This window comes from Molossus molossus, unplaced genomic scaffold (assembly GCF_014108415.1).
Source record: "Molossus molossus isolate mMolMol1 unplaced genomic scaffold, mMolMol1.p scaffold_m16_p_3, whole genome shotgun sequence".
Classification (NCBI taxonomy): Eukaryota; Metazoa; Chordata; class Mammalia; order Chiroptera; family Molossidae; genus Molossus; species Molossus molossus.
In genome coordinates this window covers 10,027,963-10,044,723 of record NW_023425366.1, presented here as the reverse complement: position 1 = coordinate 10,044,723, position 16,761 = coordinate 10,027,963, and positions in this window count along the sequence as shown.

Below are 16,761 nucleotides of genomic sequence, written 5' to 3'. Positions count from 1 at the left end.
TGTGTGTGTGTGTGTGTGTGTGTGTGTGTGTGAAGCCAGCCTTGACATCTAACCAAGGTGCTCCCTAGCATCTAGATAGAGGCCACTCATTTGCTAGCATAGTCTGGGACCCTTAAGTAGCCCTGACATTAAAATCCTCATTCAAGACATTAAATATTGTACTCATAGAGAGAAAATGATATTCCACCATGTCTGACCATGACATGAAAGAGAAAAATCAGACTCAAAATAGTTACCACACATAGAAAAAGGGACTTATCTCTAGAGGATGCCCTGCAGCCAGCTCCAACAATGTTCTTAGTAAAGATTCAAACCTTGCTTGATATCTGATCATCTTTTAATTACCTATGGACTCCTTGGTCCTTAGGCTTTGGATCTGGTTACTTTTCACTTTTACCTCGTGGCTACCTCCACTCCCTTACCATCTCTAGATACCAAGTTTGATTTTCCTTTTTTTCAGCTGCCCTTTTAAAAGATGTCACATTTCATTCAAAGTCTCCCTCAGCTTAGCACTGAGCTCTCTCCATACTTTCTGATTAACCCTGGCGATCTATTTATTCCTTCATTCTGAGAATAAAACTGACGTCCTCCTCATAACCTTGTGTTATTCCTCAGGAATGTACGCACCTTAGCAATGAAACGATGTTTATGTGTACACAACCACAACAATCAGTGTGAGCTGGTGTAATTCCTCATCTCACGAGTGGAGAATAACCGCAAACCTCGGTCATAGTGATGATTTAGAGGTCACAGAGAATTTTTATTGGTTTGAATTGCTTCCGTTTTTTGTGTTTTTTTAATCAGTCTTCGAGGTCTTTGACTTCTGCAGGCCAACGATACAGTTAATTTTAGTTTGCGTCAAGCTCTTAAATTATTGTGAAAAAGCATTTCCGTAAATGCAGTTCATTACTTTTTGAATAAATTAGAAGCTTCGTAATGAAGAATGCCTGTCTCAATAACTATATCCTATAAAAGGAAATTTTCTACTCAGACGCGACATTTTATGATCCTAGTATTCCTGGAAGATACTTTTATATCTCTATTAAGTTGAAGGACGAAAGACATTACCGCCTGAGTGCAAGCAGATGAGTTGGTTGTCTGAGCAGCGTGTGCCTTCAAAGCAGCCAAAGCTTTAGTCACGGGGCACATCCGCGCGAATTCACACCCGCATCGAGCCTTGCTGGGGGAGCACATGTGTGCCTGCGTTGCACAATCTCCCTCTTCTCTTCAGACGCACACTCAACCACAATCACCATCGGTGGCAATGGGGATGAAGGCCTAGGAGACTTCATTTGAGACTAATTACTTTATGGAATTTATATTTAAATGAAGAAATAAATTGCCATTATCTTTTCCTGCTAGAGGAATTTGACAATTGCTCCATCTGCTTAAGTACATCACTTAATCCCAACATTAACAGTAGAGAGGAGAAATTACCAATTTTGTAAAATTATAAATCGTATGCAAAGTAGCTATGTCTTTAAGAAGTTATTTCAATATTCTTCTTTTATTGTCCAATCCCAGTACTTAGAGAGCAATACCCTTACTCTCAGCCAGTTCTACCAGTTTCTGAATTACAAAAGACTAGTTTACATCAGTTAGTGAAGTAAATGACACTAGGCAAACTTTATCTTACAATAATATATATGTTAAAATGGGCAGAGGAACTAAATAGACACTTCTCCAAACAGGACATACAAATGGCTAAGAGACATACGAAGAAGTGCTCAACATCACTAATCATCAGAGAGATGCAAATTAAAACAACAATGAGGTATCACCTCACACCTGTCAGAATGGCCTCCATCAACAAATTATCAAATAACAAGTGTTGGCGAGGGTGTGGAGAAAAGGGGACTCTAGTGCACTGCTGGTGGGAATGCAGACGGGTGCAGCCAGTATGGAAAACAATATGGTGTTACCTCAAAAAATTAAAAATTGAACTGCCATTTGACCCAGTGATTCCACTTCTAGGGATATACCCTAAGAAGCCTGAAACACCAATCAGAAAGAATATATGTACCCTCATGTTCAAAGCAGCACTATTTACAATAGCTAAGATCTGGAAACAGCTCAAATGTCCATCAGTAGATGAATGGATAAAAAAGCTGTGGTACATGTACACAATGGAGTACTATGCAGCTGTAAGAAAGATCTCTTATCCTTTGAGACGACATGGAGGGACCTGGAAAGTATTATCCTAAGTGAAACAAGCCAAACAGAGAAAGACAAGTATCATATGATCTCACTTATTAGTGGAATATAATGAACATAACAGTCTGAGGAATGGGGTAGTTTCAGAGATGTGGAAGTGGGGTACAGACTGACAATCCCCAGAAGAGGGAGTGGTGGGGGAGAGATAAACCACAGAACTTATATGCATGTGTGCATGAACAATGGACATGGACAACAAAGCTGGGGACAGGGCAGGGAGAGAGGGGGAGGGTGCAATCGGTGGGGGAAAAAGGAGAAACATCTGTAACAAAAATAAATAATTTAATTAAAAAAATAATAATATATATGTTGAAAAAAATGTATTCACTGAGATTATTTTAAGAATAACTACTTACTTTTATTTTATTTTTTAAAATTATCTTTATTGTTTGGAGTATTACAGATGTCCTTCTTTTTTCCCCCCATTGATCCTCTCCACTACTTTACCTTTAAAAGGTCAAGATTAAGATTTAATGACATGTAACTATATCATCCCATGTTACAACTTCTCCTAACTTCTCATTAAATACAAATGATAAAATAGGGGGAAAATGTCGTCACAGTGAATTGTGTAGTTGACCCTGAACAACACGGGCTAGGGGAGCCAACCCTGCACAGTAAAGATCTACATATAACTACAGTTGGCCCTCTGCACCTGCAGATTCCCAACTGCAAGTGGAATGAACAGCTGAACCTTGAACAATACAGGTTTGAACTGCGGCCACTTATACACAGGTTTGTTTTTTAAAAGTGGATCCTCACTGTTCAAAACCATGTCGTTTATGGGTCAACTGTATACAAAGAAAGTCAAGCAAAATATCCAATAAACAGAGATGAAGTCTCCCTCTTCGTTTACAATTCACAAATCAAAAAAGGTCTCTCTTCCTGAATAGGTAAGTAAAGTAATTTCATTATCCAATTGTTTGTTGCTACAATATAGAAATATAATTCATTTTTGTACATTAATCTTGTATGTTGTAATTTTGCTAAATTCACTTATTAAATGCATTAGACATTTTACTTATTAAATTTATTAGATACTTGAGATTTTCTACACATATGATTATGTTACCTGTGAAGATAGTATTACTACTTTCCAATTAACATGTCTTTTTTTTTTTTTTCTTATGTAATTGCACTGGCTAGGCCCTCTAGTAAAATGTCAAAAATAAGTGATGAGAGGACATCATTGTCTTTCTCCCCACCTTAAAGGAAGTATTCAATACTTCATAATGAAGCTTGATATTATTATAGACATATTTTATCAAGTTAAGGAAATTCCTTTAATTCCTAATTTACAGAGTGTTTATTTGAAATGAATGTTGAATATTGTGAGAAAATTATTCTGTATATAATCATGTCTTTTGTTCTTTTTAGTCTGTTGATATGGTAAATATTAATTTTTCAATATTACACAAAACTTATATTACTGAAATAAACTTTACTTGGTCAAATATTAAATAAATCTTGTATTCCTGAAATAATCCACATTTAGACATTTATATATTATGTTTTACATATATTGTTGAACTTGATTTATTATTTTTAAAATGAATTTTGTATCTGTTCATTAGCGACATTGGTCTGTAGTTTTCTTGCGATGTCTTTGTCTGAATTTGCTATCAGATTACTCTGGTTTTATCAAATAAGTTGGGAGGTATTTTATCCTTCCATATATTTCGAAAGAGTTTATGTAGGACTGTTGTATTTTCCTTAACTGGTAAAATATACCAATAACGTTATATAGACCTAGAATAGTTTCTCTTGTGGAATTTTAAAGTTATGAGTTTAATTTTTTAAAAAGACATAGGACTAGTCAGATGTCCTTTTTTTTAAAGCCAGGTTTGGTCATTTGAGTCAATACATTCCTCCATTTTATCCAAATTGTCAATTTGTTGGCATAAAATTTGTATTTATTTTCTATTGCTGAAAAGCAAGTTACCAAAACCTTAGTAGCTTAAAAGAACACACATTTATCTGAGTCCATGGGCAGAGGAGCAGGCAGAGCGTAGCTGGGCTTCCAGCTGGGAGCCTCATGACCTGCAACCAGCTACTCACAGAACTGCATTCCCTCTGGAGCTGGAGGTCCCTGCTAGGGCAGCATTCGGCTCCGGCTCCTCGTCTTCTCACTTCCCGCCAGCTGGGCCTCCTGCTGCCTTGGGGCTGCCAGCTTTCCTTGCCCCGGGCTGTCTCCCAGGCCCTCTCAAAACACAGCACTTCAGACTTTGTCAGGATGGCGGTAGGTAAACGCGGTATCACCTCCTCCCACAGCCACATCAAAGTCACAGCTAAACTACAGACAACATCCTTCAGGACCGCCTGACACCGAGCTGAATGAAGTCCTACAACTACGGAATTAAAGCAGCAGCATCGAGACTGGTAGGAGGGCGGAGGGGACGGGCTGGGCCCACACCCACGTGTGGCGGATAAAAATCAGGAGGGCACCTCGGCTGGGAAGGTCCTCCCTGAGGACTGAGGGGTCCCCGTCCCACACCAGGAGCCCCGCTCAGGGTTCCAGTGCCAGGAAGAGAATCCCCATCACTTCTGGCTGGAAAAACCAGCAGGACTGAGGCTCATGGAGGCTGAGGCGGCTGGAGCCCCAGGCAGCTCCTCTTAAAGGGCCCGCGCACGGACTTATCGGACTCTCTCCCTCTAAGCTTGGAGGGGAGGCAGCTCGAGGGGCGCCAGAGACATACAGGGAAGAACTGAGCTGTTTGGCCTCAGGATGAGGGCTAGAGAGGCAGCTTTCTCTCAGACAGACGGCTGGCGGAGGCTGATGTTCCTTTGGTGAGCCCTTCCCTGACACAGCAGACGGCCACCATGTCCGGAACTCCAGCAACCTGGCTCACAATGTTTGCCCCACCCTGGTGGTTCCCTGAGACCCTTCCCCACCCAAATTTTGGGCCCACCCAAGCTGTTTCCAAAGACTTTACCATAGGATTGGCCTGTCTTGGCTCCTGCTTCAGATTTTCCTAAAATCTCTTAAACAAGCAGCATCTGGTCTCAGCAAGCCCCATACCTCTCGTTAAGTGGCCCCAGGTCTGGCACTAGAAGCAGCCAGCCTTGGTTCACAACTTGGCTTTGCCTGGGCACCTCCAAGCCCAGCACAAGAAGCAGCCATAAGCAGATCACTCTGTAGCTTATGCCGGGTGGCCCTGGACAGAACACAGGCAGTGGCTGACCTTGCCCCAGAGCCAGCACACCCAGTGGACAGCTTCAGACCACACTGAAACACCACCACCCAACCACCTCCACAAGTGACACACTCAATGAGTGGACTCAGTGAGTACTAGAGCCCTGATGAAGTAACTCTTGCTCTGTGTGGTGGGCCCCTGCACAGCTGATCCCCCAAGGTAGTCAGAGGCCAATGGTCAGTGGGCACAAACAGTCCTAGCAACTGACCAGCCTGAGTAAACCCCTCCCATTGACATGCCAGCAGCAATCAAGACTCAATTACAAGAGAAGGGTGTACAGTCCACACTAGGGGTCTACCTCGAGGGCCCAGCTTGGGTGATCAGGGAGACTGTGCCACTGGATCCTATGGGACACCTACATAGGCCACCCTACGAAGCCTAGGAGACATAGCAACTCTACCTAATAAGTAGAAACAATCACAGGGAAGCAGCCAAAATGAGGAGACAAAGAAACATGTCCCAAATGAAAGAAAAGAACAAAACTGCAGGAAAAGAACTAAACAAAATGGATATAAGCAATCAATCAGATGCAGAGTTCAAAACACTGGTTATAAGAATGCTCAAGGAACTTAGTAGGACCTTCAAGGAACTTAATGAGACCTTCAAGGAACTTAAGAAGAACTCCAAGGAACTTAGTGAGAACATCAACAACATAAAAAAGGACCAGTCAGAAATGAAGGATGCACTAACTGAAATAAAAAATAATTTACAGGGAATCAATAATAGAGTAGGTAAAGCCAAGAAGCAAACCATTGATTTAGAGTACAAGGAAGTAAAAAACACCCAATCAGAACAGAAAAAAAAAAAAAAAACCCCGAAGATAGTGTAAGGAGCCTCTGGGACAAATTCAAGCATGCCAACATTTGCATCATAGGGGTGCCAGAAGGAGAAGAGAGAGAACAAGAAATTGAAAAGCTATTTGAAACAATAATGACAGAAAACTTCCCTAACTTGGTGAAGGAAACAGACATACAAGTCCAGGAAGCACAGAGTCCCAAACAAAAGCCAGGAGTCCCAAACAAAATGAACCCAAAGAGGTCCACACCAAGACACATCATCATCAAAATGCCAAAGGTTAAAGACAAAGAGAGAATCTTAAAAGTAGCAAGAGAAAAGCAGTTTGTTACCTACAAAGGAGCTCCCATAAAACTGTCAGGTGATTTCTCAAAAGAAATGTTGCAGTCCAGAAAGGAGTAGCAAGAGATATTCAAAATGATGAAAAGCAAGGATCTACAACCAAGATTACTCTATCTTGCAAAGCTATCATTTAGAATTGATGGACATATCAAAAGATTTCCAGAAAAGAAAAAGCTAAAGTAGGTCATCATCACCAAACCAGTATTACATGAAATGTTGGAAGGGTCTTCTTAAAGGAGAAGAAGAACAAAAATATAAACAATAAAATGACAATTAATACATATCTCTCAACAATTGAATCTACAACAAAATGAGCAAGCAGAACAGAAACAGACTCATAGATACAGAGAACTTTTTGTTGCTTGCCAGATGGTTGGGGCTGGGGGGATGGGTGAAAAGATGAAGGAATTAAGAAGTACAAATTGGTTGTTGGACTGATGAACCTCAAAGGGAAGTGGGGAGGAAGGATGGGATGAGATAAACCAAAGAACTTCTATGCATATATGCATAACCAATGGACAATGACAATAGTGTGGGGAAGTCAAAAGGAGGGTGAGATTGGGGAGGAGGGGGTCAATGGGGAAAAGGGGGGGGACACCTGTAATACATTCAACAATAAAGATAAGTTAAAAATATTTTTCTTTAAATTAAACATGGCAGTTTACTTCTTCAAAGTCAGCAGAAGAGCTTCTCATTCCAGTCTGGTAAGACAGAGTGTTACACAATATGATGATCCCATGGAGTGATTATTCCATCACATTCACAGGTCCCATCCACATTCCAGGGGAGAGGATTACACAGTGCAGGTACTTCAGGGAATCTTGGAGGTCATCTTAGAATTCTGTCTACCATAATCTTGTTTCTAAATTTCCTTATTATCCTTATAATTTCTATAAGATCTAAAATTATTTCCCTCCTTTTATTTCTGATATTGGTTATTTGTGTTCCCATTTTTTTTCTTGGTTAGTCTAGTTAGAAATTTATTAATTGTTTAAGTTCTTGGTTGCATGGACTTTAACAATTTCTAGAGTACTAGAGCCCTGATGATTAACATGTTTATTGATTTTCAATTACATATATTATTTCCTTCTTTTACTGTTTTGAATTTTATTTGCGTTTTTTCCATAGCTCAAGATTGTCTTTTGTTTTAGAGCATTTCTCCTATCTATTATAAGCATCTAAAGCTATTTATTCACTTCTAACCACTGCTATCGTAACACTCTATACTTTTTGATTTAAATATTTTTATTTTAATTAGGGTTAAAATATTTACTAATTTCTCTTGTGATTTCTTCTTTGACTTATTTAGAAGTACTCTATGTAATTTCCAAATATTTGAGGGTTATCAATTTCTAATTTAATTAATTTTTATCAAAGAATATACTCTAGAATTAGAATGTTTTAAAAGGTAGCAATTTTAACCCTTTAACATTATTTAAACTTGTTTTCTAATGTGGTCCATCATGATGACCACTGCACATCCACTTGAAAAATGTCAATTAGGACAAGTTGGTGGGTAATTTTATTCAAGTCTTCTTCATGCTTTCTGAGTTTATAATTAATTGATTGACTCTTGGGAGAGGAGTACTGAAATTTTCACACCAACTGTGAATTTGTCTTTTCTTCCTTCCAGTTCTATCCATTTTGTTTTATATGTTTTGAAGTTTTGTTATTAGATACATACACCTTTAGAATCATTAAATCTTCCTGAGGAATTGACTCTTATTATTATGGATTACAGCTCTTTATGCCTGATAACATTCCTTGTCCCGATGTCTTTAACTGTTTGATACTAACATTGCCACTGCAGGTTTTCTATGATTAATATTTGCAAAATATTTACTTTTTCATTATTTTAGCTTGGTACATATTTGTATCTTTATATTTAAAGTGGATTTCATATAGCTGGGTCATGCTTTTTTTGCCAATATGACATTCTCTATTCATTGAAGTATTCAAGGCATTGACATTTGATATAATTATCTGTATAGCTGAGTATGAATCTATCATCTTGCTATTTGTTTTCTATTTTCCCATACTTTTGTTGTTTCTTCTTCCTCTTTTCCTTCTTTCTTGTAGATTTCATTTTTGTTTTGTTTTATTTTGTGTTTTACTAGTTGTTTACTATGTATACAGGTCAAGTTAATGTCAGCAATATATTTTTAATCCAATACATTAAAATATTATCCATTAACATGTAATTTATATAATCAATACTGAAATAAATTGGTATCTTATTTTTCCTACTGTGATGCACTGAAAAGATTACAACATTTCTGTGGTTTTCTACCAAAAATGAATAATCTGAACATAATCCTAGGAGGTATTCAAACAAAAATCCAGGGCTATTTCACAAAACAACCAGCCTGCACTCATCATGAAAGACAGTAAAAGGCTGAGGGGCTGTTCCAGGTTAGAGGAGACTAAGGAGATGTTACAACTAGATGCAATGTGTGATCCTGTGCTGGATCCGGGATCAGGAAACATAGAAATGGTAAAAAGGACATTAGAGGGATAATTGATGAGATTTGATAATACACAGTATATTAGATAATAGTATTGCATGAAAATTTAATTTAGTAAACTTTATGATTTTTTACTCTTTTTGTATAAGAAAATGTTCTTTATTTAAGAGATAAATATAGGACTATTTAGGAGCAGATATTCCTTGTTCCTGAAGTTTATTCTTAAGTAATTCAACATCAATATAAATAATAATAGATATTTTATATACAGAAAAAAATGGTGAAACAAATGTGGCAGAATATTAACAACTGGTGAATATTTCAAAGTGCTTTGTGCTATTTTTGCAACTTCTCTGTACTTTTCAAAATAAAATTTTAAAATGGTAAATTTAGAAAAGTTACTAAATAATAAAGATACAAAATCCACTGTATCTCCATGTATTAGCCCAACTATGTATAAAACTAAGTTTAAGACATGATGCCATTAGCAACGGCATTAAAATATCAAATACATAGAAATATATTCAAATTATAATGTAAAAAATCTCTACATGGAAAACTATAAAATATTAAAGAGAGAAACGAAAGAGGAACAACAACAACAAAAAAAAGATCTATCATTTCATGGATTTGAAGACTCAATACTGAAAAGGTGACAATTTTCCCCAAAATAAATCAATACTTTATGTGCTATCTTAAGAAATATCACAGTTCTTGCTTCTTTTTAGATTAATTAGTTGATTCAAAAATTCATATGACAGAGCGAAGGACCAAGAACAGCCGAGGCATTTTGGAAGAACAATGCTGAAAGTCTTACTGACCAGATATTAAGACCCCCGATAAAGCTACAGCAAACAAAAAATATAGTAAATAAGACACTATTGCCTTGGCCTGCTTTGGACAAAGTGACCAAAAGAACAGTACAGTCTAAAAATAAATGCAAATATATATTTATGAAAAATTAATTTTAAAACATTTTTTAAAAAGTAACAGTGAATTGAAGTGAGCTCACGTACAATGGTCTTGTAAATAAATGGTAGAGTTCATTACTCCTACCGTTTCAGCCCTCAGCCAGAAGGTGGTAACGTCACTTTTCAGAAGTATCCAGGGCCCCAGTGTGGTTTTGCTCATTCCTGTAACTATGGATTAAAGATAACGAGGGAGGGTAAGGGCATGGTGATTGATACTGGCACCTGGGCACTGATACAGAGAGAGGACTTGACCCACCTTCCACCCAGCAAGGGATAAGGGGGCATTGACCTAGTTAGAGAGGCTTGTCTGGGCCAGGAGTGGCTTAACAATAAAATCTGAGCCCAGTCTCCCTGAAGGCCAATCTTAGAAAAAATTGCCCAGGGAAATTCCCAGTCCTTGCCCAGAGAATTCCCAACAGATTTTGAACAAAGGAAACAAATTCCCTCTAAATAGATTAACGGAGCATGAATTCAAGGACAGCATTTGCATACATTTCTCATCATCCCTTTCTGTGACTGCTTACTTTACATAGAAAGATACCCACAAATCATTATCTCTATTCAGGGTTTTTCCTGAGTTTTCCCAAGCATCACACTGTATGAGAGAAAAAAAAGGAGGGAAAATGAAAGCTAGCATAATAGGGCTCAGAGGCAAGAAAATAGTGTGACTTTTTTCAGTAGGTGGAGAGTCTGTCTCCCAGGTTGAGAAGCATTTAGGTTAGAAATTGAAGACAAGGTATTAGAGCTAAGCCCCCACATGCTGGCTAGGGGAGATGATGCGACCTTGTGTGGAGGTGGTAGAGATGAAGAGAAAGGTATATGATCCAAAGATACCAGTAATAACCAATCAAGTGACTAGACAACTGATGGAATGTGAAGGGTCAGAGGTGAAAATATAAAGAGAGTATTATCCTAATACTAAGCGAAACAAGCCAATCAGAGAAAGACAAATATCACACACTCTCACTTATTTGTGGAATATAATGAACAAAACAAACTGATGAACAAAATAGAACCAGAGACATAGAAGTAGGGTACAGACCAACAAACCTCAGAAGAGGGGGTGGGGGCGGTGGGGTGGGAAGAGATCAACCACAGAACTTACATGCATGTATGAGTAACCAATGGACATAGACAACAATGCTGGGGGCGGGGGATTGGAAGGAGGGTGTCAATGGGGGGAAAAGGAAAAACATCTGTAACAAAAATAAATTAATAAAAATAATTTTATAAAAATAAAGATTCTGTCCAAGTGTCTGGCTTGAGTGGCTAGAAGAATTGACAATGCCATTAAGAAAAAAGAAAAATCTCCCCCCTTTGAAGGGAAAGAAGAGTATGAACCTGCAGGCACTGGTCAGACACACTGACGGATATCCAGTAGGTACCCACATGAAAGGGATACAATGGTCAGAGCCAATAATAGTGGTGCTCAGCTTTCTGTAACACATTAGAGTCTTTCAAGTGCTTGTTTGATTTCATTCTCACAATAACCCCAGTAGGCAACAAGGAAAACAACACATACTCTCAATCTACACATTTCAAGATTGAGGCATCGTGATAAAAAGTGTGCATGTTCATGACAGAGCTGGCAAACTGAAGATTCCCGATACATTCTGTACACTGATGCCATGAACCGCCATAGCAACGTGACCAGTCGAGGTACCCAGATCCCTGCATTTCCACGTATTAACCCAACTACGTATAAGTTTGATTCGGAGCCTGAATATATTATCAACTGATATATTGCTGAGAGAATGTCAAAGGAGTCTAGACCACTCTAACAAGAAAAGCAATACCTTGGTTCTCAGTACATTGCATATATTTTAAGTGAAAAGTAAAATGCTGACCATTTTCTTTTCACATGGTCCACATGTGTTAACCGACTCACAATCAATGTGTTTATCTAAACCTCTGGTGTACCCGTGTATTAAACACGCCTTTTCTTTCCTGGTGCTTTCACCCCTGGGGCCCTTGCCGACTCTGCAGGGGAGATATCTCCAGAGTTAGCGGATTTCTGGAGAAAGCGAACTGCTCGCCGGAAGAATGCCGTGCCTGTGCAAGCCAAGCAATCAAGAACCCATGCCTCCCGCACTTCCTTCATCAAACTCTCAACTCTGCACCACTGCGCCTTACCAATACCCCGCCAGCACCAGACCACTAGAGGCAGCCTGCCAGAGCCCAGGGGAATTTCTCAGACAGTCGAACAAAACCTACCTACCCTGGCTCACCTGCTCCTTCCATTGGAAACCACATAAAGGCTCTTGCCAACGCTCTCCCTCCGTTAACCCCTCCACCCCTCGCCCGTGGCTTCCCCGTGTGGCCCCTCGGCGGGCATGTCTCCTTGTCTCCAGATCTGTGAGCATCAGGCCATCTTTTCAATGGCTGGCGCCTCCTGACCTGCTGGCCTTGCCACACCTAAATGGTAATAAAAACCTGTATTACAAAACAACCAGTGAGAAACTAGAGCCCAAAATAATTAAGAAAGCTCAGAATGAATAGATTCCCATGTGAATGGTAACACAAAGAACATAGCCATCATGAAAAAACAAACAAAACCCAGCAAAACTGACATGATGAGTTATAATAAATGAATAAAAGAAATTTTATGTAGTCCGGCCAGTGTGGCTCAGTGGTTGAGCGTTGACCCATGTACCAAGAGGTCGCTGGCTCAATTCCTGGTCAGGGCACATGCCCAGATTGTGGGCCCAATTCCCAGTGGGGGGCATGCAGGAGGCAGCCAATCGATGTTCTCTCTCATCGATGTTTCTATCGCTCTCTCCCTCTCCCTTCCCTTCTCTCTAAAATCAATAAAGGGAAAAAAAAATTAGAAAAAGAAATTTTATGTATCTCATATAACTGTTATACAGAAAAACAGACTACTTCACCATTGTTTTATTCATTTTAGCGCATTTATAGGTTTTGATTTTTAAATTGTTTCATAATATTAAATATTATTATTTTTAAATCAGTCTATTTTTGTAGTTTGATATCATATATGCACAGGATCTCAAAAATAATTTCACCAGCCGTGGCCGGTTTGGCTCAGCGGTTAGAGCGTCAGCCCGTGGCCCAGAGAGACCCGGGTTCGGTTCCCACTGGGGGCACGTGCCTCAGTTGCAGTTTGTCCCTGGCCCCGGTTGGGGTTGTGCGGGAGGCAGCCACTTGATGTGTTCTTTTCACATCGATGTTTCTCTTTCCCTCTCTCTCTCTTCCTCTCTTTCCCTCCCACTCTGTCTGAGCAAAAATGGAGAGATGTCCTCGGGTGAGGATAAAAAATAATAATAAAAAATAATAATTTCACCAACAATAACCACTGTTCACACTTCAACATTTCTCTAGCTCTTCAATCATGTCATTTTTATGTAATAAAATTGTTATACAAACTGACGTATCATGAGTTTTTCATATAATGACATATTTAATATCAACAATCTGCAGTGTACAGGCACATCTGGCCTGCTGAGTACGTCTATGAAGAAAGTTTCACTGGACCACGCTTGCTCATTCGTGCACTGTCCACGGCCATACTCCTGCTATACTGGCAGAGCTGAGTGGTTACGGAAGAGATCGCATGGCCTGCAATATAAATATAAATAAGGCTAAAATATCCACCACCTGGCCCTGTACAGAAAGTGTGCCAGCCCTGATATGTGGTGCACATTTCTCATACTGTTTCTATTATAACAATATTATTTTCCATCCTGTAAGTATATCCATTACAAATATACATTATAGTTTCATCAATTAAATGCTAATTTTTAGGTCATAATACTGAATTCATGATTCTCAGAATTAAACTTTCTCAATTTTATTTTAGACCATTGAAGTTTCATGGTCTGGAAAGGCTACTTCCTAAATAATAGAATGTTTTAGTATTGTTAAACTTTAGACTGAATTGAAAGCAAAATAATGATTCTGTGTATTAGGATTTATAATCCATTGTACTTTCAGAGAATATAAAACAATGCCATTGTCAATATTGAGTATGATACCAAGAAGTCATTTCTATACACACAAGCATTCAAAATTCCCATGTTTTGCCTAATCACAAGGTATTCTCTCTACTCGGTTGTTATCTTTTTAACAAAGCAACACATCACATTAACAGTTCCTAAGCTCTTCTGTGAATCTCCCTCCATTTTATGCCAATTTGACATAGAAGAAAATGTTTGAGGAGGAGGAGGAGAAGGAAGAGGAGGAAGAGACTAACATGTCTGTGCCTTAAATAATTCTTTCTCAAAGTATTCATCAATGATGATGTTAAAAATCTAAATATGTGGTGATATAGGGACAGACCAGAGCTTTCGCTCAGGACCCCAGTTCATTCCAGATTAGACTCTCATCTCAGCTCTTCGTAATGAAATCAGGGATGTCAAAAATAAAGCACAGTCATGGGATGTACACCAAGAAGAAGACATTTATACTGTGGTAACAGTAATAAAATATTTGGGGTTATGGTTACTTCTTAAATGAACTGTAAGAAACAAAGATTGACTTTCAATCAGTCGTATTTGGATAAATTGACCTATTGCTTAGACTTTCTAACTCATGGAAAGCAACTCTAGGCTGATGAAAATGATTTTAGTATAAGACAAAAGTAAATATATATATCATACCACACTGTATTTAAACAAATTACTATACACATGTCTGTCTTCCACATTCAGTTTTGATGAGGCTCCTTAACTTTATAACTTTTTATAAACCCCATGTATCATTTTTTATGACATTGATAGTGAAAGAGTAATGTGCTAAGGATAAAGAAAGGAATCAGTACAGGCATCCTTGGGTTGGGCAAGACAGAGATGATCAAGGTTACTGACCAGCCGAGGTCTGAGGGCTTTTAAACAGTTACTCATGTCCTTAGAGCTAAGATTAGGGAATCATTTGTAATCAGCAGGTTAATTAACTTAACCTTGAAAATGGGTGGGCCATTTGTTCATGATTTGTATAAGCACCTATATTTTGAAAACCATAGCATCCTAACACTGATAAAAGCAAAGATAAGTAAGCAGTATGTGTGCTTGTTAAATAAAGTCAAGTAAATGTTAATAAATGAGTCGATATGAGAGAGGAGGGCTACAGCTTTACTTTCTCTGCCTCTTCTCGTTCTCTCCTTAATCTTTTCCTTTAGAACACTAATATTTAGGAGACAAGGTAAATTGAGGGCAGCGATGAGTCCATAAAACCATGCTCCTGGTTTGTATTATCAAACATACTTCTTTAATCCGTCACGATGTGCTTTAAACTGACGCAGAAAGCATTACCACGAGGACGGCTGAGGCCAGACTGTCCATAAATAATGATAAACAAAGGAGCTGTTGACTCAGTCTGTCATGTTCCGGGAGTCAATGATGCACCAGTTTCCCAAGCCCTACAACCACCCAACACATTTGCCACCGAGTCCTTCCTCTGTGCATATCAGGTTCTTACCCCGCGACACACATGTCATAGCTAACGCCTCGCCCATCCTGGTTTGTTCTGCTCCACGAATTCGCAGGGGAGCACAGGAGTGATGACCTTACCGACAGAGACCTTAATGTCGGAGGACACTGTGTTGTCGTGCCCTGGAGGAGATCGGGGCTTGGTCGATGGGTCAAGCGCATCCTCTTTCAGTGTGTGGAAGAAGCCGCCCCACGTGTGCACATTACATGGAGAGGGGCAGCTTTCTCTCCCATTCCAGCATGTATTTCTCTCCCATTCCATCATGTATTTCTCTCCCATTCCATCATGTATTTCTCTCCCATTCCATCATGTATTTCCTGGCGTGTGCGGAGAAGCATTACGCATACAGGTTATGTAATGTCACCCAAATAGTCTCGTGAGCAGAAAGAAACACAAGGCCAGGTGTCCTGAAGGACAAGAGTGGATGATTTCCAAAGCCAGTGTCTAGATATCTGGGTAACAGTTAATATTCAAGTCCGTCTCCATTACCTTAGAGGGCTCGTCGTCACTCGTATCCTGCTTCCAACTCCTCATAACTTTTTTACTACTGCATTTTTTTCACCCCACATTTTGTTAGACTTATACTATTTTTTTAAAAATATTTTTCTGGTTGAAAATAATTAAAACATTACATAGTGAATGGAAATTCTTCCTTTGCTCACCCCTGCCACAGTGCCAGGCCCCAGGGGAAAACACTCCACGGACCGATGTAAAACACCAACACCTTTGGGCCACACCAACATGTAGCATAGTTTGTATTTAAACAAAAACAATATCATCCTATTGTATTTCTTAAAATATCAACCTAACCATATACCACATACCTGTGGAGACCCTCACATTCTTGAACAGCAATATAATGTTCCTTTCTATGGTTATAATGTAATCTACTTAACCACCCCTCGTTGAGAATATTTTTATTGTTTTCAATGCTTCCATTCTATTAGCAAGCTGCAATGGACATCTCTGTAGACGTGTCGGCATGGTGGTTATTACACTATTCAGAAGATAGAGCATTTACTATCTTCCTGGCACTGTTACAAGTGCTTGGTTTCTCCAGGTCTCATAAGAAGTGTTTGAATTCAGTACTATTATTATCTTCTCTTTGGAACTGGAGGGAAAAAAAGGAGTCACAGAAAAAGCAACTTTCTCACATGGCTATTAAGTGACAGCGCTGGAATTCAAACAGGCTTTCTGCTCCAAAACCAAACCTTAACGACTGTGTGTGTGTGCTGCCTCTAAGTGCCTTTGCTTCGGGTGAAGATCCCAAAATTTAAAATGTATCTCTGCTTTGTTCTGGGCATGCTTAGACCTTTAACTACAAGCCCATCATCA